Below are 18,266 nucleotides of genomic sequence, written 5' to 3'. Positions count from 1 at the left end.
GACATGTTCCTTTAAGCTAAAACCTACAAGTGCGAGCTAGTGCGTCTAGTCCCCACCACGTTCTCATCAAACCTCCACTAGCTGGTGCGTCTAGTCCTCACCACGTTCTTTTTCATTTTCTCTAGCTGCACATACCAGTTGTTGCATCCAAAAGCTACTGTCTCTGTAGTTTTTTCACGCATTTTCCCAGGATAAAACCGTGAAGCACAAGAGATCACCTCACACTTTCAGAACCTCCAAAAACATACACAATTCCACGTAATCAAGAAACCTGATGAATATATATACACAAAAAATAGGATCATGATGATATTGATACACATCAGCTAATTTCAATGTCTGTTTCAAAATGGACAAGCTGCAAACTGACATCTACTGAGCAACTATGCACATATCCGGTTTCGCTTGTATGTACTTTCACAAACTGATGCTTCATTTTTTTCAATGACCATTGATCTGTAAGAAAACACAAACTAAGAAAAATTAGTACCAGAAAATTGAATGTGACGTCAGATGCACCTTAATTGTTAAAAAAAAAAAACTCAAATGGATACATGTTTCACAATGAAGGCCAGGACTATGATCAATTAAAAATCTTCAATACTAGATCCAATTGGGATATATTCCGACAAATATTTATTGGAAAGCAACATAGTTTTTATTGTGATAAGTGTCTTACACTATACTGCATTAGGGGTGATTCTAAACCTGCATCAGTCTCAGCAACAACATAATGGAACCAGAACTGCAACTTACCTGCACCTGAAAAGAAACTCAGTAATCTAATAACTACAACTTAGTGCATGGCACGCTGTAGCTTACCTACAACAGAAAAGATATTAGGTGATATGAAAACCTACAACATATTTAGATCCACAACCCTAGGGAACGTGCAAGTAACACACAAATCACCCTAGAAACAATATCCTAACATTGGAACCGAAATTGCAACTTACATAAACCCAAAAAGCAACTAGGTAATAAGGTAACTACAACTTAGTGCATGACAAACTACAAACCATCAAATCCAAAAAGCAACTATGTAATTTGGGAACTACAACTTAGTGCATGATAAACTACAACTTATCAAATGCGCTCGAAAAGCAACTACATAATTTGGAAATTACAAGTTAGTGCATGACAAACTGCAATTCATCAAATGCGCCTGAAAAGCAACTATGTAATTTGGGAACTACAACTTAGTGCATGACAAACTGCATCTCATCAAATGCGCTCGAAAAGCAACTATGTAATTTGGAAACTACAACTTAGTGCATGATAAAATGCAACTCATCAAAGAAGCAACTTAGCATACGTTAGTTGTTCCTCCTAACATCTGAATTGCTCCTAGTGATCTCTTAGCTGCCTTTTGCTAACATCTAAGTTGTTGTTTGAATTACTGGAAAATGTTTGGACAGTTTAGGAAGTTGTTGCTGGAGTTCCAAGACTAAATGCTGGTTTTATTGGGGAGTTGTTGTACTATATGTCTAAGTTGCTCCACGTGATGGCTGAATTGGCACAAGTATTGTCTAAGTTGCACCCGCACATATGGGATCATAGAATATGTAAATAAGCGAAATAAGTATAGAAAACAAGTACCTAACTAACACCACCTAAGCAACTTAATTAATTGATCATACAGATGATTGCATGGTCAGAGGGTAAAAAGGAAGACAAACCAATTCTGAGTATACAACTTAATAAGGAAAAGTAAGTAACTAAATTAGATGAAAAAACAACTTAATCACATTAAACAAGGTGAAACACAGAAACCCAAGCCCCCCTTGATATACAAAGGGTATATGGAAAATCAACTTAATGAACAGACGATTAGTAACCTAACTAAATGTTATAAGCAACTTAAACCTGTGGATGGCTGATTGGACAAACACAATCACAAACCTCATGGTTGAATGTGAACAACTTAATAAAAATAGTAAGTAACATAATAAAAAAGGATAAGCAACTTGAACATGATGGGACACTAACTTCATATGCAAGACATCCCTTGAGACTCTTCAAACTGAACATAGAGTCCATCATACACGAGGGAACAAATTAGCATAATGAAAAAACAACTCAGTCTTCATGTGAAGCAACTAAGTACTACATGCAAAATCGACTTCAGAAATACAAAAACATATGAATTCACATTATGTGTAAGATGCTTAGCACACCTGTGCTATCTCACCAGATCAGCAACTTACCATTCAGCGATCAACTTAGCAACAACCTATAGACAACTTCACATTAGCAACTGAACGATACGGGACATGCGGCTCAGATAGAGCCGAAAAAACACCACCCAAGATCTTACAAGGTAGATGCACACGACACTCTTGCAGCAACTTAGTGGCTAGGTATACATGCAAAATTCAGGAAAGACACCACCCAACTATATGGCAAAATGCATGTAGAAATTCAATGAAACCCATGGTACCCAAACTGGATACGCCACTGCAACTTAGCAATAGTAGGTATACAACTTGGTACATCGGATAAAAACAACTTATCATCTTCAACATGTAACTTTGCTTGTTCAGCTACAACCCAATTGGTAAATGGATGCAACTTGTTGCTGGTGGTGTCTTAGTTGCAAACGCGCAACCACCGACGAATTGCATTTGGTACACACTATAGTTGTTACCACTTCTCGAAATAAGTTTTTTCCCTATATGGTGTAGAGGTAAGAATTCACAGATGGGCTATGCAACTTAGCATCACTCTATATACAACTTGGCAATAGTGAGTAGACAATTCAGTACATGTGTGAAGAAACAATTTACTGTACAAACACGACTTAGTCGCGTAAAGCAGTCTTCATCCGCTAGACTAGTGGTACATGCAAATTACACTTTAGTCATTGCCCTACAGATCAAACCAAACTTACTAACTTGTGGTGAGTAACTTGAATGAATAGGTAAAGCAACCTAGGCTAAGATGCATGATCAACTTAATTAAATGGTAGAAACAATTTTAGAATATTGACAAGACAACTTAATTGAGGAAAACGAGAGGATATAACAGAACAACTCCATTGCATTCATGGATGTGTGAAAAAACAAACTTAAGTATCAGTATGCAAGTTATACTAATATGTCTAATCAACTTAATTAAGTGGCATAAGAAACTTATTTATGTGGGTGAATCAATTTAATTCTGAAGTTGTGCAAGTTATGCAACATAACCATTATGGTGGAGAAAGGGTTTCCATCGCGACTTAACTTAGTACCAGTGTACCAGTCATACAAAAATTAGCATCAATATATCTTGGAAAATTTCACTATTGTAAAAAATAAGTGTCTAGTGTTATGAAATTGTTTGGTCCAACACTGAAGTTGCTTTGCAAAAGTAACTGTAATATCTAACAGTATCAGCACTTAACATTGATTAGTGGACAACTTAACAATGAACAATACGCAACCTTACACTCAAGTTAGGCAAGAGTAAACCAACTTAATTAAGGGCATGAGCAACTTATCAGTTCCATAAATGCATAGGCAAAAACACCATCCTACATCCATGGATATTCCCAGAGACAAACTTAGTATGGACATCATACAACTTTACCCATTCCAGCTACAACCTAGTTCGAACTTCATCTAACAAACTGGACATAATATCTGAATCTACCTCAGCTAGATTACTTTTTATTTTTCACTTTATGCCTAAAAGCACCTAAAATTAAACACATTGACATTGCAATTTGAAAAAAAAATGCACGTTGCACATTGAAATGTTGCACACAAAAAGAAACCAGCTAGCACATATCGGCAAGGATTCAGGTAGTAGCACTACATATCGCTTGCGTGCGTGCAAAAGATTCAGCTAGCTGCACACCATTGACCAAATTAGCTAGTAGCAAACCTGCAGGTGGCCGCACGCCGCCGTGACATGGCCACGACCAGGACTAGCAGCAGGAGCAGACTGACTGGGGCTTGGTCCCTCTTCCACGGCCAGGACCAACAGCAGGAGAAGCCTAGCTTTGGCGCGGTCTGGCTCGGCCATGACCGCGACCGGCAGTAGGAGAAGAGGAATACCGGCAGCTCCGATGGGCTACGGAGGTGGTCGGCGTTGGTCTGGCGGACCAATTCGGGACGCCTAGATGCCGGGTCGACACTGTCCTGCTGGACCTCCGTGGCACGAGCAACCGCGGCGGCCTCGGCGAGTGGAGGTGGTCGGCGTCTCACCGGCGCCACAGCTGTTGCGCGCCGCGAACACGCGGTGCTCCAGGAGGACCCCCATGCGGACGCCGTACTCCAGGAGGTCGAGGACGCGGCTGCATACCGCGGGGCAGTGACGGATCTGGCCAGCATGTCTCCTCCTAGCCAGCAGCCATGACCGAAGACAACGCAAGCACAGAGCACACAAATTGGAATCCCGAGCACCCCACCTTCGCACGTGGGTTGCTCACCGCCGTCGAGCATCCCGCCCTCACTCACGCGGTCACTCTCCATAGGTAGTGCGCTGATTTCGCCTCGAAGAACCCTAGCGAGAGATCGAATTTTGGAGACGGGGAGGGGAACGGAGATGGATAGAGAGAGAACCACAGGGCAAGGGCACGTGGGCCGGTCGGAACGACTCTCCTGTTCAACGTTGATCCCACCGACTGGGACTCAATCTGACGGTTAGGAAACGATGGCTCGATGGAACAAACCAGCCACCGAGCACTTTTTAGCGTTTGGGTTCTTCTTTTCTTTTTTCCATCGAACAAACGAACCCGCTTCATGCCACGTACAAGACGAAAACTCTGCGCGACACGAACGAACCCGCTTCAGGCCACGTACAAGACGAAAACTCTGCGCGACGGAAACAAGTGATTGTATCTCCCACGTTCTCCTCTCGACTATGCACCAACAGAGTCCTTTCCAAGTTTTAAAAAGAAAACACAGATTCCTTTTCACGATGGACTCCCTTGCCCGTTCCGCAAACCGGAGTCCGGAGGCTACAAATAGCAGCCAATTCCATCGACTGGAAATCATAAAATCTCGCCGATCCAACTTTCCGACCGCCCGTGTGCATCCTTCCGTCGGGCGGCGGCGGATCGGGGCGTCGCGCTGCAGCGGCAGCCAAACTTAGCAGAGAAAAAAAGGAAACATATGCTACCCTGATTGCGCTCCTAATTGTTGTCGACTCCTCCCCTGCCGTGATGTCTTAATGGCGGTGTGTATCCATGGCGCATTGCTTGAAAAAGAATCGTGGTGGGCACCGCAGCTAGAGGTCGAGATCGCTACAGAGGAAGAGATTTGCATCCGGCAAGGCTGCACGACCTGGTCTCCAGCTGTACGGATTCGGCATCCACGATTTGCTACTCCACCACGACCTGGCCTTGCGCTCGTCCTCAACTACAAGGCCAAGGCCGCCACGACGGCAACAGGCTGCCGTGGTGACTCGGTCAGGGCCCCCCTCGGCAGATACTTATCATCGCAGTCCTGGAGGGAGACGGATGCGGCGCCGAGGTCCCGGCTACAGGGCCTCGACAACCGGATCGACAGTGGCGGCAGGCAGCCACTCCCTGTCGCCCTTCGTTTGCATGTTCGTCCAACGTGTCGCCCACGAACTCAGTCCATGCGAACGCGCAGAGCGGCCGGTGCCCGTTGCCATGGCGACTCCGTGGTCAGGAGATTCTACTTGCTAGGCTGCAGCCGCATCGTACACTACAGCTGGCTGCTCTGAATTTTGCTGCTTACCGAAGGAGTGAGAATGAAGCGCACCCAAGGCTTCTCCTATGCTTTCGATTTGCTAATGTTTCGCTGCTAACTCTGTATTAATAAATCGCAGAACTCAGATAATAACATAGATGTTGAATTGCTGATAACAGGTGATCATGTTTGTCATTTGTGCAAGTGATGACCGATGCACGCCCTGATGTGTTGTTTGATTTAGGCTGCAGCAGACGCATGGCATGATTCAGGTTCAGGTGGAGACCGACTCGGTGAAGCACTCCTCCGGTCAAAATAATGGTGTTAGCCAAGATGCTTGCTGCAACTAAATTTGCAAGTTTAGGCTTGTTGATTGAGAAAAATTTCTGAAACTTCTGTTGTCCATGCAGCATTTGCAGTCAAAGGGCAAGTGAATTGGAATACTCGTTACGGACAAGTACTGAAATATTTGAGTGTGATCGCCTGCAGTGTTAAAATCAGAGCACCACTCGTCCTCAAAAAGGAAAATGAGAGCGGAAAGTTTACTAATAATGGCGGGTCAATGGAGAGGGTTTATATTTTGACACAATGAAAAGGTGTCCCAAATACACCTCATGCTACTTTTACTCTATAGTTGTTTGCGTTAGCTAGCCGAACGTTTGTATACTGATTATTCTTTTAGTTACCCACAATTGACATGGGTTGCATCTTGGTTAGTTGACGAGGCACAATCTATATATGAGTATCATCGATACATTTTCTCATTGCCAATTTTTTATTAAATATATTATTATGCTTTTTTAGTGTATAATATTAAAGTAGTGCATATGTTATGGATAAATTATATAAGGGTCGCGATGACAATCATTACAAGTTTGTGTACAAGTCAGTGGTGCACTGAGAGCCTCGCAAGCTCATTATTTTAGGATTAATCAAAATAGGAGAAAATGTGACCATCGGCGTTGATGATGGCACCGAGAAGAAGTGTTATTAGGTATGATTCACTAGAGGTTCGAGTATGAGTTTCTCCCGGTGCAACGCACGGGCACTTTTGCTAGTAATACATCAAATGTCATGATACCGGTTCATTTGTTTTGGCAGTTCCTTCTCCACGATGCCGGCTCTGTTTGGCTCTATCCCGCCTCAAGGTTTCCGTCGTTTGTACGTCTGGTTTCGTGACCGATCGCTATGCTACGCGGCGGCCGAGGTCGGTTTAAGTTTTTGTATCGGCTACGTTCCTTGACTCCCTATAAATACACGCGACATAGCCAGGCTCATCAGGAAGCGATCTCGGCGACCATGTGCTACGCGGCGGCACCTAGACAGGACATCACGAAACGATCTAGGCGGTGAGGTCGGCGATCCTGTGATACGCGGCGGCAAGATCACGAACGCGATGGCTCCTGCCCCCAGGGTATACAGGAGCCTTTGCCCGTCGCGCACGCTGAGGATACAGGGGATCATGTGCTGGATCACGGGCCGTACTAAGGTTGTTCCTTCATGGAGATCTAGCACACCAGTCACCTCCGGTTGGCTCGACATCTGCGAGCAGCACAAGGCTGGGCGGATCACACTGGACCCGGCCTCCCTCCAGGAACTGCCTCCGCGCGGATCACGCTGGACCTGGCTATCTATGGTGTATCGCAGCTCGGCGGCGAGCAGAGTCAACCAAGGCTGAGATGCGCGTCGCGAGCTGCAGCGAACGGACCATGCCTATGGCGGTGCTGCACTGCCGGCCGGCCGACGCCCAGGAGGTGTAGGAGGCGCAGTTGCCGTAAGACGCAGGGCGGCGTCTGTCTTCGAAACCCATGCCCTGAATGGTTTCGCGTATCGTGAGCCGCAGCCGCCGGAACACACACACGGTCGTGGTGGCCCCTGTGGCGGAGTTACTCCTCGTGGCCCCCCTTTCACGCCAAGCTGCTCATAGCGCCTGCCCGCGAGAAGCCGAGAACGCAATCTGACGATGCCGACGACCGCAGCCACACTTCAGAGGAGATTGACGTGGACAGCATCTATCTATCGATGCAAAACGGATACAGAATAGGCACGAAAGCAGTGCCACAGAGACGAGTTCAGCGATGGCTACGGCTATGACTGCCTCTGCACCTATTGCTGCTGCACTACTCCGCATCATGTCGTTCAGCTCGTGGGCAAATTAGTCCATTAATCAATTATGCTCTGATTTGTACTGTCCATGAAAAGAACAGAAAACCAGCTGCGTAGGGTTTCAGCGCCACCGCCGTCCCTTATCGCTATCGGCATGGTCTCTCGAGTCTCGACGCCTCTGATTTGGCCTGCATGCTCGCGGAGAGGGATGATGTTGTCATACAGATGGAGTCCAGCCCGCAAGGCTCGCGTTCAACACTTGGACGTCATGGATCTCCTGAGAGCTCGCGTTGGACACTTCGACGTCATGGATCATCGTGAGCGAGCCGCGTAGATCATCTCGACCTCAAGACAATCCATCGGAAGGACCTGAAGTGCGTTTGTGTGTGCTGTCGGCTGGCTTAACAGATAGCTGGCTCTGCGCGCGTGCTCGGCTGCTTCGATCGCTGTGCAGGCGTGCAACCTGGCCGATCCGATTCGATCGCTGTGCTTCTCTAGAATCCACGAGAACTCGATCGACTTTTTTTCCAGTGGAATCGGAGGGAGATAGGTTGACGAGCGCGAGGTGACTGCTGGTGGAGCAACATACTGCATCGCAGCTGCCGTCAAGGATGACGGCGACGTGCGAACACGATCGGAAACAAAGCTACAAGCCTTCGCAAGTCGAGTTTGTATATCATCGCCGCCGTCTGCACGTGCAAGTTGATCGATCTCAATTCTGTCAGCAAGATGGAAGACGAGGCCCTCTGCCGCCGACCACCACCGTCGTCAACACGATGGATTTAAAACCGGATTGAACTGCATTGGTCGCGAACAGATTGGGGAAAACGGCCTCGGCGAGGCACTTGATGGATGAAAATCGGCTTAAACTCCATTGGTCGTGGACAGATCAGGGAAAACGGCCTTGACCAGTGAGGTGCGGCACGACACGACCCGGCGTCGGCGGCCCTGACTCTGAGCAAAGGCTGGCGCAGGTTTGCCCCATCGACTTGGCCGATGGAGCTTTGCAGTCTACGCCATACGTACGCTCTCTTGCACTGCTGAATGTAGAAAACGATGTTCTCTATCTTTTAGCACATCAGCGTGAGTCCTTCATGATTTGATCTGGAAACTTCAAGGTTTGTTCGTATATGAACACAGTATACATTGCTTGCATCCCTGTGCAAAATTTGACAAACACACTCTGATGTATAAAAAATGGCGTGGAGCTGGCTAATCTGCAGTTTACCAATCCGTGTAAGTTCCCAAAGTGTATCTAAGCTTCACGTTGCTGATGAAAAGCAGGCTGGATCAAACAAACTTGGCATTGTAAGGACCATCTACCTCTATTGCACAATATAGCGTACCTCATGCACCAATATTTCCGTGATTAGAAATAATAACATATACCAAAGGCCATTGGTATTGCTCCCTCCACCCATAAGAGGATATCTTAATTTTGTCAAAATTTAGATGTATCTATATACTAAATTCGGTCTAGATACATCCAAATTTACACAAAATTGAGACATTCTGTTATGGATGGAGGAAGTAGCACAATTAAAAATTAAATATATATGTTGGATATTTGTAGATTATAAATGTATCATACAACATTTCACTGCTATTGTAATTGGCACATGTGCTCAGAGTTCCATGTTCTATGCGATACTTTCATGTTTAGTGTTCAAATTTTAATGAATTTTCTTTTGGTTCCATGATTATAGCGGACTATTTGTATTTTTAAGTTTATTCGAAGCTTGCTTCCGTGGCAACGCACGGGCTCTTTTGCTAGTCTATACCTAATAATAAAGGGAGAAGCGTTTCCGTGGTTTGGTCCGTCACTTTACGCTTTCGTCCATCTTCAAGTGCGCCTTCATAAGTTGTCCGTCGCAAATTTTCTTCCCAACTTTGTCAGAGTCCCGTAGCCCCTGGATTCCGTCCCAATTACGTCGCTGGTCGCTCGCTATAGGAGCCGCACGGGAGAATACTCCTGGTTCCTTCGTTCGGTTCGGCCGTCCTGCTAGCCGTGTCTGTTTAGTATCCAACTATCCATGGAAGAAAACAACTCTTCATCGAGCGCGTGTAGGTTTTCCTAACGTGTGCGTTTCCTACCCCTGGTTCTCTCTATATATATAGACGAAAACTATCCAATGCCTGCCCTAACCCACATCCAAACCATCAAGGGAACGATTGCTGCAGATCATCGTCAATTGGCCAGGCGTGTGCAGCGCCGCGCTGGGCACCTTGAATCCCGCCCGATCCGACGGTCAAGCGTTGCCACCTGCCGGTCGCCTATCCGCGGCGCCGCAGCCTCGCGAGTCTACTAGGCGTTTAGCGGAAGGAGGGGCGGCGGACGATCTCGACCCTCAAGCACATGATGCACCCTACGTTCTGCCACCAAACCGGAGTGGTGAGCCCTCATGAACGAGGCCGCCGATTGTTCATATGCTCCCAGCAATTTTGGCGTCGGACGATTCTTCATATGCTCCCAGCAATTTTGGCGCCAGAGAACCGTGGGTGAGGAGGGCGTCGATCGGATCGTCCCTAGAAACTGCCTGCGACAACGACCTGCGCAGCATGCCCAAGATCGTGAGGCTACACCTCGCGATGCGCGACGACTCGGCCTCCAGCCACCCACCACGATGAGAATGAGATCTCCCTCACCGCGTCGTCATGCGTCCGATTTATGCAGTTTCTGGACGGACTTTTAACTTACCACATCTCTCAAAAATCCATGCTCTGATTGGTGCCTTAGCCCACGCCTCTCCGTATATTCATGATGGATTAGACTAGAGGGATTGTGGGCTGCGTGGTTACCAACTGTGGTGCATAATCAAAAGGAGACATGCCTGCTGGATTTGGCCATGCGAGAAGCGGCCAAACATGGAGCTCATGAGGGCTATTGTGAAGGATGACGCACGCACACAAGGGACTTTGAGGAGACGGCATGATCCAGGTGGCAGGAGGTGTATTTAGGGGCCGATTTAAATTTCAACGGGTTGACATTAGTTTCTGTGATATATGACTGTACGAGCATATCTGACATCAGTTTATGTGTTGGCCATACATATAGATCATCTGACTGCATTTATATTGGAAGGTGATTTCTAGATGTGTCACTGTAAAATAGCGCACAAATTTAAATTGTGAGCCAAAGATTTTTAGCTCGCCTCTTTGTAAGCCATCGTGGGTACCAGTAGAGAAACATAAAGGTTTGTTTGCTACCCTGATATTTAGATTTATTGTGTAATAAGTTCATAACATTATGTTGGCGAGAACCAACCTGAGGTTGGGTCGTTGTAACCCCAGTCCAGCAGAGTTCAAACCCCAGATTTGATATTCGTGTGTCTCATAAAGGCGGAATATTCATTCAGTGGGAGGTGACGTTTCTTCGACAACGAGACGTCTATGATGACTTTGTCAATTTCAAGATCCAATCTATCGGCTCAGTATTCCGGAGGTACTCATAGGGGTAGGGTATGCGTGTGCGCGTTCATAGGGATAAGTGTACGCGCGTATGTGTGCCTCTACATTTGTATTGTGTTTCTAAAAAAATAACATTATGTTGGAAAAGTATGAGTACAAGGTGATCGATTATTTGGAAATTCTCAATAGTGGTTTATTTATGTCCTTAAATTATCACACATTCATCATGTCAACAAAACATATGATTCTTAACTTCATCACGGCGACAACGGGGCCAAGTTGAGGTACCACCGGACTAGGTGGTTCACGACGCCCATGAGTTTCTCCGCGCCTTCTTAGGCATCCGCGGCGCCTCACGCACGAGCGCGCCGTTCTGGTCGGCGCCCGCAGCTTGAATCACCGCGCACAAGGAGAGGTTTTGGATTTTGGCAGCTCTTTCTTGTTGGGGATCCAGGGAGAAAAGCAGGGTGAGGAAAGGGGCACCTCGCAGCAGCAGCATGAACATGGACGGGCCTGCAGCAGGTCAGCTTCCTGCTGGTCGAGGCGGTGGGCTGCTGGTCGAGGAGCCAAGAAGAGATGGCCGTGCGGAGGAGAAGAAGAGGAGGGCGATGGGCGTGTCCGGGTAGGCCTAAGCGATTCGATGATGGTCGGTTGCTTGTTGCTATCATTGTTCGCGGAGCCGCGTTGAGCATTTGGATGGAGTTGGCCTGACGGCACCATCGGGTGGCCTGAACCTGCCCAAGTACAGCCCATGAGAGTTCCACGGAGGCAGACATGATGGTCACATTCATATACTATGTCAAAGCTGAAGCTCCGTTCGTTGCTGATCGCAATGTAGATGCCCATGGGCGTGGAGATGAGTGTCGTGCTCCTATAAATCTTTCTCGACGCTTCAAGTTCTAAATCTCTCTAGATGTTTCAAGTTGTGTGCATATGTTCCTGCTCAATTGATGATAATCTGGTGCTACGGGAGGATTCCTGCATATGAGAGACGGATTTGAGTTGCTGCCGCAGCTATGCTTTCAGTGTTAGATAGAAAGAGAGATTAGAAAGATCTGAAGTGATTGAGATCGTATGGTAATGGATCTAGAGAAGCTAGGACAGAGGCATGAAACTAGCATATCGGGACCCGGATTAACTATTGCCTCCAAATCGATCCTTGCCTAATCGTGGGAATTTTTTTTGCACAGATGAACATAAGGAGAAGAGATTGCTTATGCCGTGTAATGTGAGGTAATAAGAAATAAAAGCGGCTTTGATTATTTCAGCAGCTATCGAATAAGATGGATTTATCTGTGTTCTTCTGTGTTTGTTGGTCTGCCCAACAGATGCTGCCGGCGAACGCGACCGCCATGGCGCCGGAGGAAGACACGCTGGCCCGCCTGGTCGTGGTGCTGCAAGAGTGGTTGTCTCGGTTGCACTCGTGGGCTGCAGATGACATCAGATCGGGTTGGGATCACAACAAGCTGAACAGGTTGGTAGTTGGTTTCAACCTGTGCAGCAGCAGTGTCGTCCATGGGAGCACCATTGGCCCTTCGACGGAAGTTGCCCCTCTTACCTTCTCATGGATGACGTCTTGCGCTTCTTCAATTTTTTTCCTTCTTGACTGTTAAAGTGCTGTCTTTTTTTTTGCTATAAAAAGTGATGTCTGTATATCTGCACACACTACATGTTAACATGCCAAGACATGCAAGTCCTATGCAGCTACCTCTGATGCGAGATGCTTGCATGGCAACATGTATGCAACGTAACTCAAGATACTAGATCATTGTACTGCAAATAGAATTTCATGTTAAAATAATCGAGCGTTTTCTAAAAGTTTGAAGACCATTTTGCTAACTATACGTTTTTAGTTGGGCTCAACTTTATTTTTATTTTGCTAAGGCTCGAAGTTACTTATACTAAATTTTCAATATTAAAAGAAGGATTGTTACTTTTTTCTTTCTTTCTCCCAACAAAGATAGACATCCGACAAAATCGTCTGGGGCATGAGTTCTAATCCTACTATCAACTAAGAGTACTACCCGACATAGCTTGCAACAATTTCGGCAATAGCTAGCTTTGTTTTTAATTAAGTTGCTTAAACAAAATCAGCTTTATACATCCTTTTATGCTAAATTTGGTTACATTGGGGCTATGTTACACCGATCGTAAAATTTTCGGGTAAAATTTGATTTGTGTGGATAATTTCAAAAGTTGGGGTTTTCTCTATCCCGATGCAACGCACGGGCATGTTTACTAGTAAAACTAAACTAAAAAGGCACTCCTTCATGGTATGAGATTGTTGGCAGGCACCCGAGGATTCGGTTAGCCATGGTTTGTGAAAGAAATGTTGGAAGGAGTGCCACCCAAAAATAAAAATAATTCATGGGAGCCGCTCTTGAAGGTTTGTCTAGCAAGGGGGTTAGAGTGCCCACTACCATTCGTTGACAACAACAAACACCTCTCAAAACTTTACTTTTATGCTCTCTATATGTTTTCAAAACCAAAGCTCTAGCACGAATATAGCAATCAATGCTTTCCTCTTTGAAGGACCTTTCTTTTACTTTATGTTGAGTCAGTTTACCTATTTCCTTCCATCTTAGAAGCAAACACTTGTGTCAAGCTGTGCATTGATTCTTACATACTTGCATATTTGCATTCATCATATTACTTTGTGTTGACAATTATCCATGAGATATGCATGTTACAAGTTGAAGGCAACCGCTGAAACTTATATCTTCCTTTGTGTTGCTTCGATGCCTTTACTTTGAACTTATTGCTTTATGAGTTAACTCTTGTGCAAGACTTTTGATACTAGTCTTGAAGGTATTATTCATGAAAAGTTTTGCTATATTTTATCTATTTGTTAGCAACTATAGATCATTGCCTTGAGTCACTTCATTCATTTCATATGCTTTGTAATAGTATGCATGGGAATGCAAAGTTTGTTGCCCTTGAACAAGAATCCTTGGTGCAAATAGAAATCATCGATGCCCTTATCACTAGAACACTATGCAAAGATTGGACCAAAGAAAGTATCGGAAGCATATTGGTCTTTGATTTCATCAAGACCCAAAACAAGGAAATCCAAGCGAGTGATTAATAGGGTGAGTTTGCGGGAAAGAGCATCCGCAACTACATTGTCCTTTCCCTTCTTGTATTTGATTACATATGGAAAGGACTCAATGAACTCAACCCATTTTGCATGTCTTTTGTTCAAGTTGTGTTGACTTTTCAAATACTTCAAAGACTCATGGTCGGAGTGAATGACAAACTCTTTTGGCCAAAGATAATGTTGCCAAACTTCAAGAACACGAACCAAAGCATAAAGTTCCTTGTCATATATAGGATAGTTGAGGCGTGCGCCATCCAACTTCTCGCTATAGTATGCCACGGGTTTTCCATCTTGCATAAGAACTCCACCAATACCGAGTCCACTCGCATCACATTCAATCTCAAAAGTTTTGGAAAAGTTCGGAAGAACAAGTAGAGGAGCCTCGATAAGTCTCTTTTTCAACTCATCAAAAGCTTTTTATTGGGCCTTGCCCCACACAAATGGAACATTCTTTTCGTAAGCTCATTCAAAGGGCAAGCTATGGTGCTAAAATCTTTCACAAAGCGTCTATAGAAACCGGCAAGTCCATGAAAACTTCGAACTTGACCAACATTGGTACGAGTGGGCCAATTGTGGATTGCCTCAACCTTGGAAAAATCAACTTCAATACCATTAGCGGAAACCACAAATCCAAGGAACACCAACTTGTTTTGTGCAAAGGTGCACTTTGGAAGACTTGCATAAAGCTTCTCATGACGCAAGATGCATAAGACTTCTCTCACATGTTGCACATGGTCCTCGAGATTTTTGCTATAAATGAGAATATCATCGAAATAGACAACCACACTCTTGCCAATGAGAGGTCGCAAGATGTGATTCATGAGTCGCATGAAAGTAGATGGAGCATTTGAAAGACCAAATGGCATGACAAGCCATTCATAGAGACCAAGTTTGGTCTTGAATGCCGTCTTCCATTTATCACCTATTGCCATGCGAATTTGGTGGTAGCCACTACGCAAATCAATCTTAGAGAAAATCGTGGCACCACTCAATTTGTCAAGCATGTCATCTAAACGCAGAATGGGATGGCGGTATCGAACGGTAATGGCATTGATGGGGCGACAATCCATACACATTCGTTGCGTCTCATCCGGTTTAGGAACAAGAATCACGGGAACCGCACAAGGGCTTAAGCTTTCACGAACATACCCTTTTTCGAGAGGTCTTATATTTGGCGTTGAATCTCCTTTGTGTCTTCAGGGTTGGTGCGTTAGGCGGCGCGGTTTGGTAGAGGGGCGCCGGGTATGGGGTCGATGCGGTGCTCAATCCCTATAAGCGGTGGAAGTCCATGAGGAAGCTCGTCGGGGAAGAAATCTTGGAACTCCTTCAAAAGAGACAACAAAGACGAAGGAAGTGTTGTTAAGTCGTTAGTCTCCGAAGATGGCCCCTTGCAAATGAGCACATAGTGCAATTTGGTGGATGGGTTGTGGTGCACTTCTCTCATCTCACTCTTGGTAGCTATGAGGACACTCTTCATCTCACTCATATATGGCTTGTGGCGCTCACTTTCTTTTTGGTGGGTCACTCTCTCACCACTCATCTCACTAGTGATTGTAGCGTCCTTAGCCCTCGCTAAAGCCTTTGCATTGTCCGCAATTACATGGCTAGGAGTCATTGGGCGTAGGATGAATGTCTTGTCGCCAACCTTGAAGCTATAGGCATTTGTGTAGCCATCATGGCTTGCTCTTTTGTCATATTTCCAAGGGCGACCAAGTAGCATGTGGCACACCGTCATGGGCACTACATCACAATCAACGGTGTCTTCATAAGCGCCAATCTTGAAGGATACGGAGACGGTGTGTTGTATCTTGACGTTTCCATTGCCACTTAGCCATTGCACATGGTAAGGGTGGGGTGTTTCCGGAGTGTGAGGTTGAGCTTGGAGCATAGTTCGGTGCTTGCAAGATTGTGGCAACTCCCTCCATCGATGATAACCTTTATTGACTTGCCATTGATTCCGGCTCTTGTTTGGAAGATGTTGCACCTTTGATCTTCATTGGGGAGTGCATGGGTTGTCAACACTTTGGTCACTACAAGGGATGGGCTTGCATCATGCACACATAGGACTTGCTCTTGGTCTTCCAAGTCATCATCTTCATGATTGGTTGCGGCTTGTACCAAGGCTTCATATTCACCTTCACTCAAGTACTCCACATCTCCATCATCTCGAGTTATCATAACTCTTGTGTTCTTGCATTCAAAGGATTTATGTCCTAGAGCACCACACTTGAAGCAAGTGATGTTACTAGATCCCGTGGAAGCTTTGGAGGACATAGTTGATTGCTCCGGCTTGAAGCTTGTTGTCTTGAAGGCACTCTTCGTTTGCTTGGGAGGATCCTTGGAGGCAATAGCACTTGTGTTTTTGATGCTTGAGGAGGTGTTTGTTGCATTACTCACGGCGAAGAAGGACATTGTTTTTGCACTTGCTATGTCTTCTCGCACTTGGCGCTCGGCTCTTGTAGCTTGATGAAGCAACTCAACCATGTTGGTATAAGGCAAGAATTCCACTATCCTCCTGACGGGAATGTTCAATCCATTCAAGAATCTTGCCATAGTTTGCTCTTCTCGCTCATCCACATTGGCACTCATCATGGTCATGTGCATCTCCTTGTAGTACTCCTCAACGGACTTGAAGCTTTGCTTGAGTTGAGTAAGCTTGTTGAAGAGGTCACGTTTGTGGTGGGTGGGCACAAAGCGTTTGTGCATGACTTCTTGCATATATTCCCATGTGTTAATGGGCTCTAAGTCTTCCTTGTCACGCTTCTTATTCACTTCTTCCCACCAAACATTTGCATATCCCTCAAACTCAAGTGATGCCATGGCCACTTTCTTTGCTTCAGAGAAGTTGTGTATGCGGAATATCTTGTCAACCTTGAGTACCCAAGACAAGTATGCATCGGGGTCTTTCTCTCCTTGGAACTTGGGCTTGGTGAACTTGAGCTTCCCAAAGATTTCTTCCTCATTACGGTCATTGCGTCTAGGAGGTGGTCTTTGTTCACCAAGGTCTTGACGTTGTTGCGGTAGATGTTGTGGACCATGAGCATCTCTATTGTTGTTGCTATGTTGTTGACGAGGAGGTGGTCGTTCATGACCTTCATCTTGATCATCATTGTTGCGGAAGTGTCGAGGCATCACACTTTCTTCACTTGATGCTTGGTGATGACTTGATTCCTCATTTCTTGCCCTTGGAGGTGGTCTTCTAGCATGAGGGCGATCATCATGATGGCGGCGATTATCTTGACCTTGAGGGCGTTGCGGTTGAACAACATTGATGATTTGGCGCTCTTGGTGCGCTTGCCTTTGTGCCTCTTGATGAAGGTGTTACCTTCTAGCTTGAGCTTCTTGTACTTGTCGTTGCCGTTCTTGTTCTTCAAGTGCTTGTTGTTCATTGCGGATACGCTCTTGTTCCCTTGCACGAACTAGCTCTTGATCATGTCAAAGGTGTTCTTGCTCTTGTTGGAATTAAGCATGGAGATTCTCTTGTTGAAGGCGCTCTTCTTCAAGGCGTTGACGTTCTTGGACAAGTCAAAGTCGAGCTTGCTCCGCTTCTTGAGCTTGTTGATGAAGCACTTGAACATCCACATTATGGTGGCGTGGGTCTTCATTGGAATCATGGTGAGACGGTGTAGGAGCTCGTGACCTTGAACTATGAGAGCGCGAAGACCTTGAGTGGTGTCTTCTATCTTCTTGACGGTTGAGTGTATGAAGGATATTGTCCAACGCCGTCTTCATTTCCCTTGTCTCTTGACCTTGTATGGCGAGTGTTGCCTTCAACTCGTTGCCTTTAGTTTCAATCTTCTCATTGAGGTCTTGAACTTGGTTGTTGAGGTCAATCCTTTGCAGTTGAGCTCTTTCTTCATAGCGGACATTGTCATCCTTGATATTTGCTTCAAATTGATTTAGCTTGGCGTGGACGGCTTGAGTAGCTATCCAATGTTGGTGCCGCGTCATTGGTAGTTGGTTCCCTTCTCCACTAGACATGGTTACAACTAAAACAAGAACTATGTGGTGGG

At 45.6% G+C, this 18,266-nt stretch overlaps 1 long non-coding RNA gene across 1 annotated transcript; it reads right to left on the bottom strand.

Moving 5' to 3' along the window:
• Positions 1–235: 235 nt before the first annotated feature.
• Positions 236–4,559, bottom strand: LOC124685351. The gene is made up of 2 exons (XR_006997401.1): positions 680–4,559; positions 236–456 (listed from the first exon to the last, which is right to left on the bottom strand). It is a non-coding gene; the product is annotated as an uncharacterized LOC124685351 (long non-coding RNA).
• Positions 4,560–18,266: the final 13,707 nt, after the last annotated feature.

The sequence above is a fragment of the Lolium rigidum genome, chromosome 1, assembly GCF_022539505.1.
Source record: "Lolium rigidum isolate FL_2022 chromosome 1, APGP_CSIRO_Lrig_0.1, whole genome shotgun sequence".
NCBI classification, from domain to species: Eukaryota; Viridiplantae; Streptophyta; class Magnoliopsida; order Poales; family Poaceae; genus Lolium; species Lolium rigidum.
The sequence above is the reverse complement of the archived record's forward strand: the minus strand, read 5'-3'. Positions and strand labels throughout refer to the sequence as shown.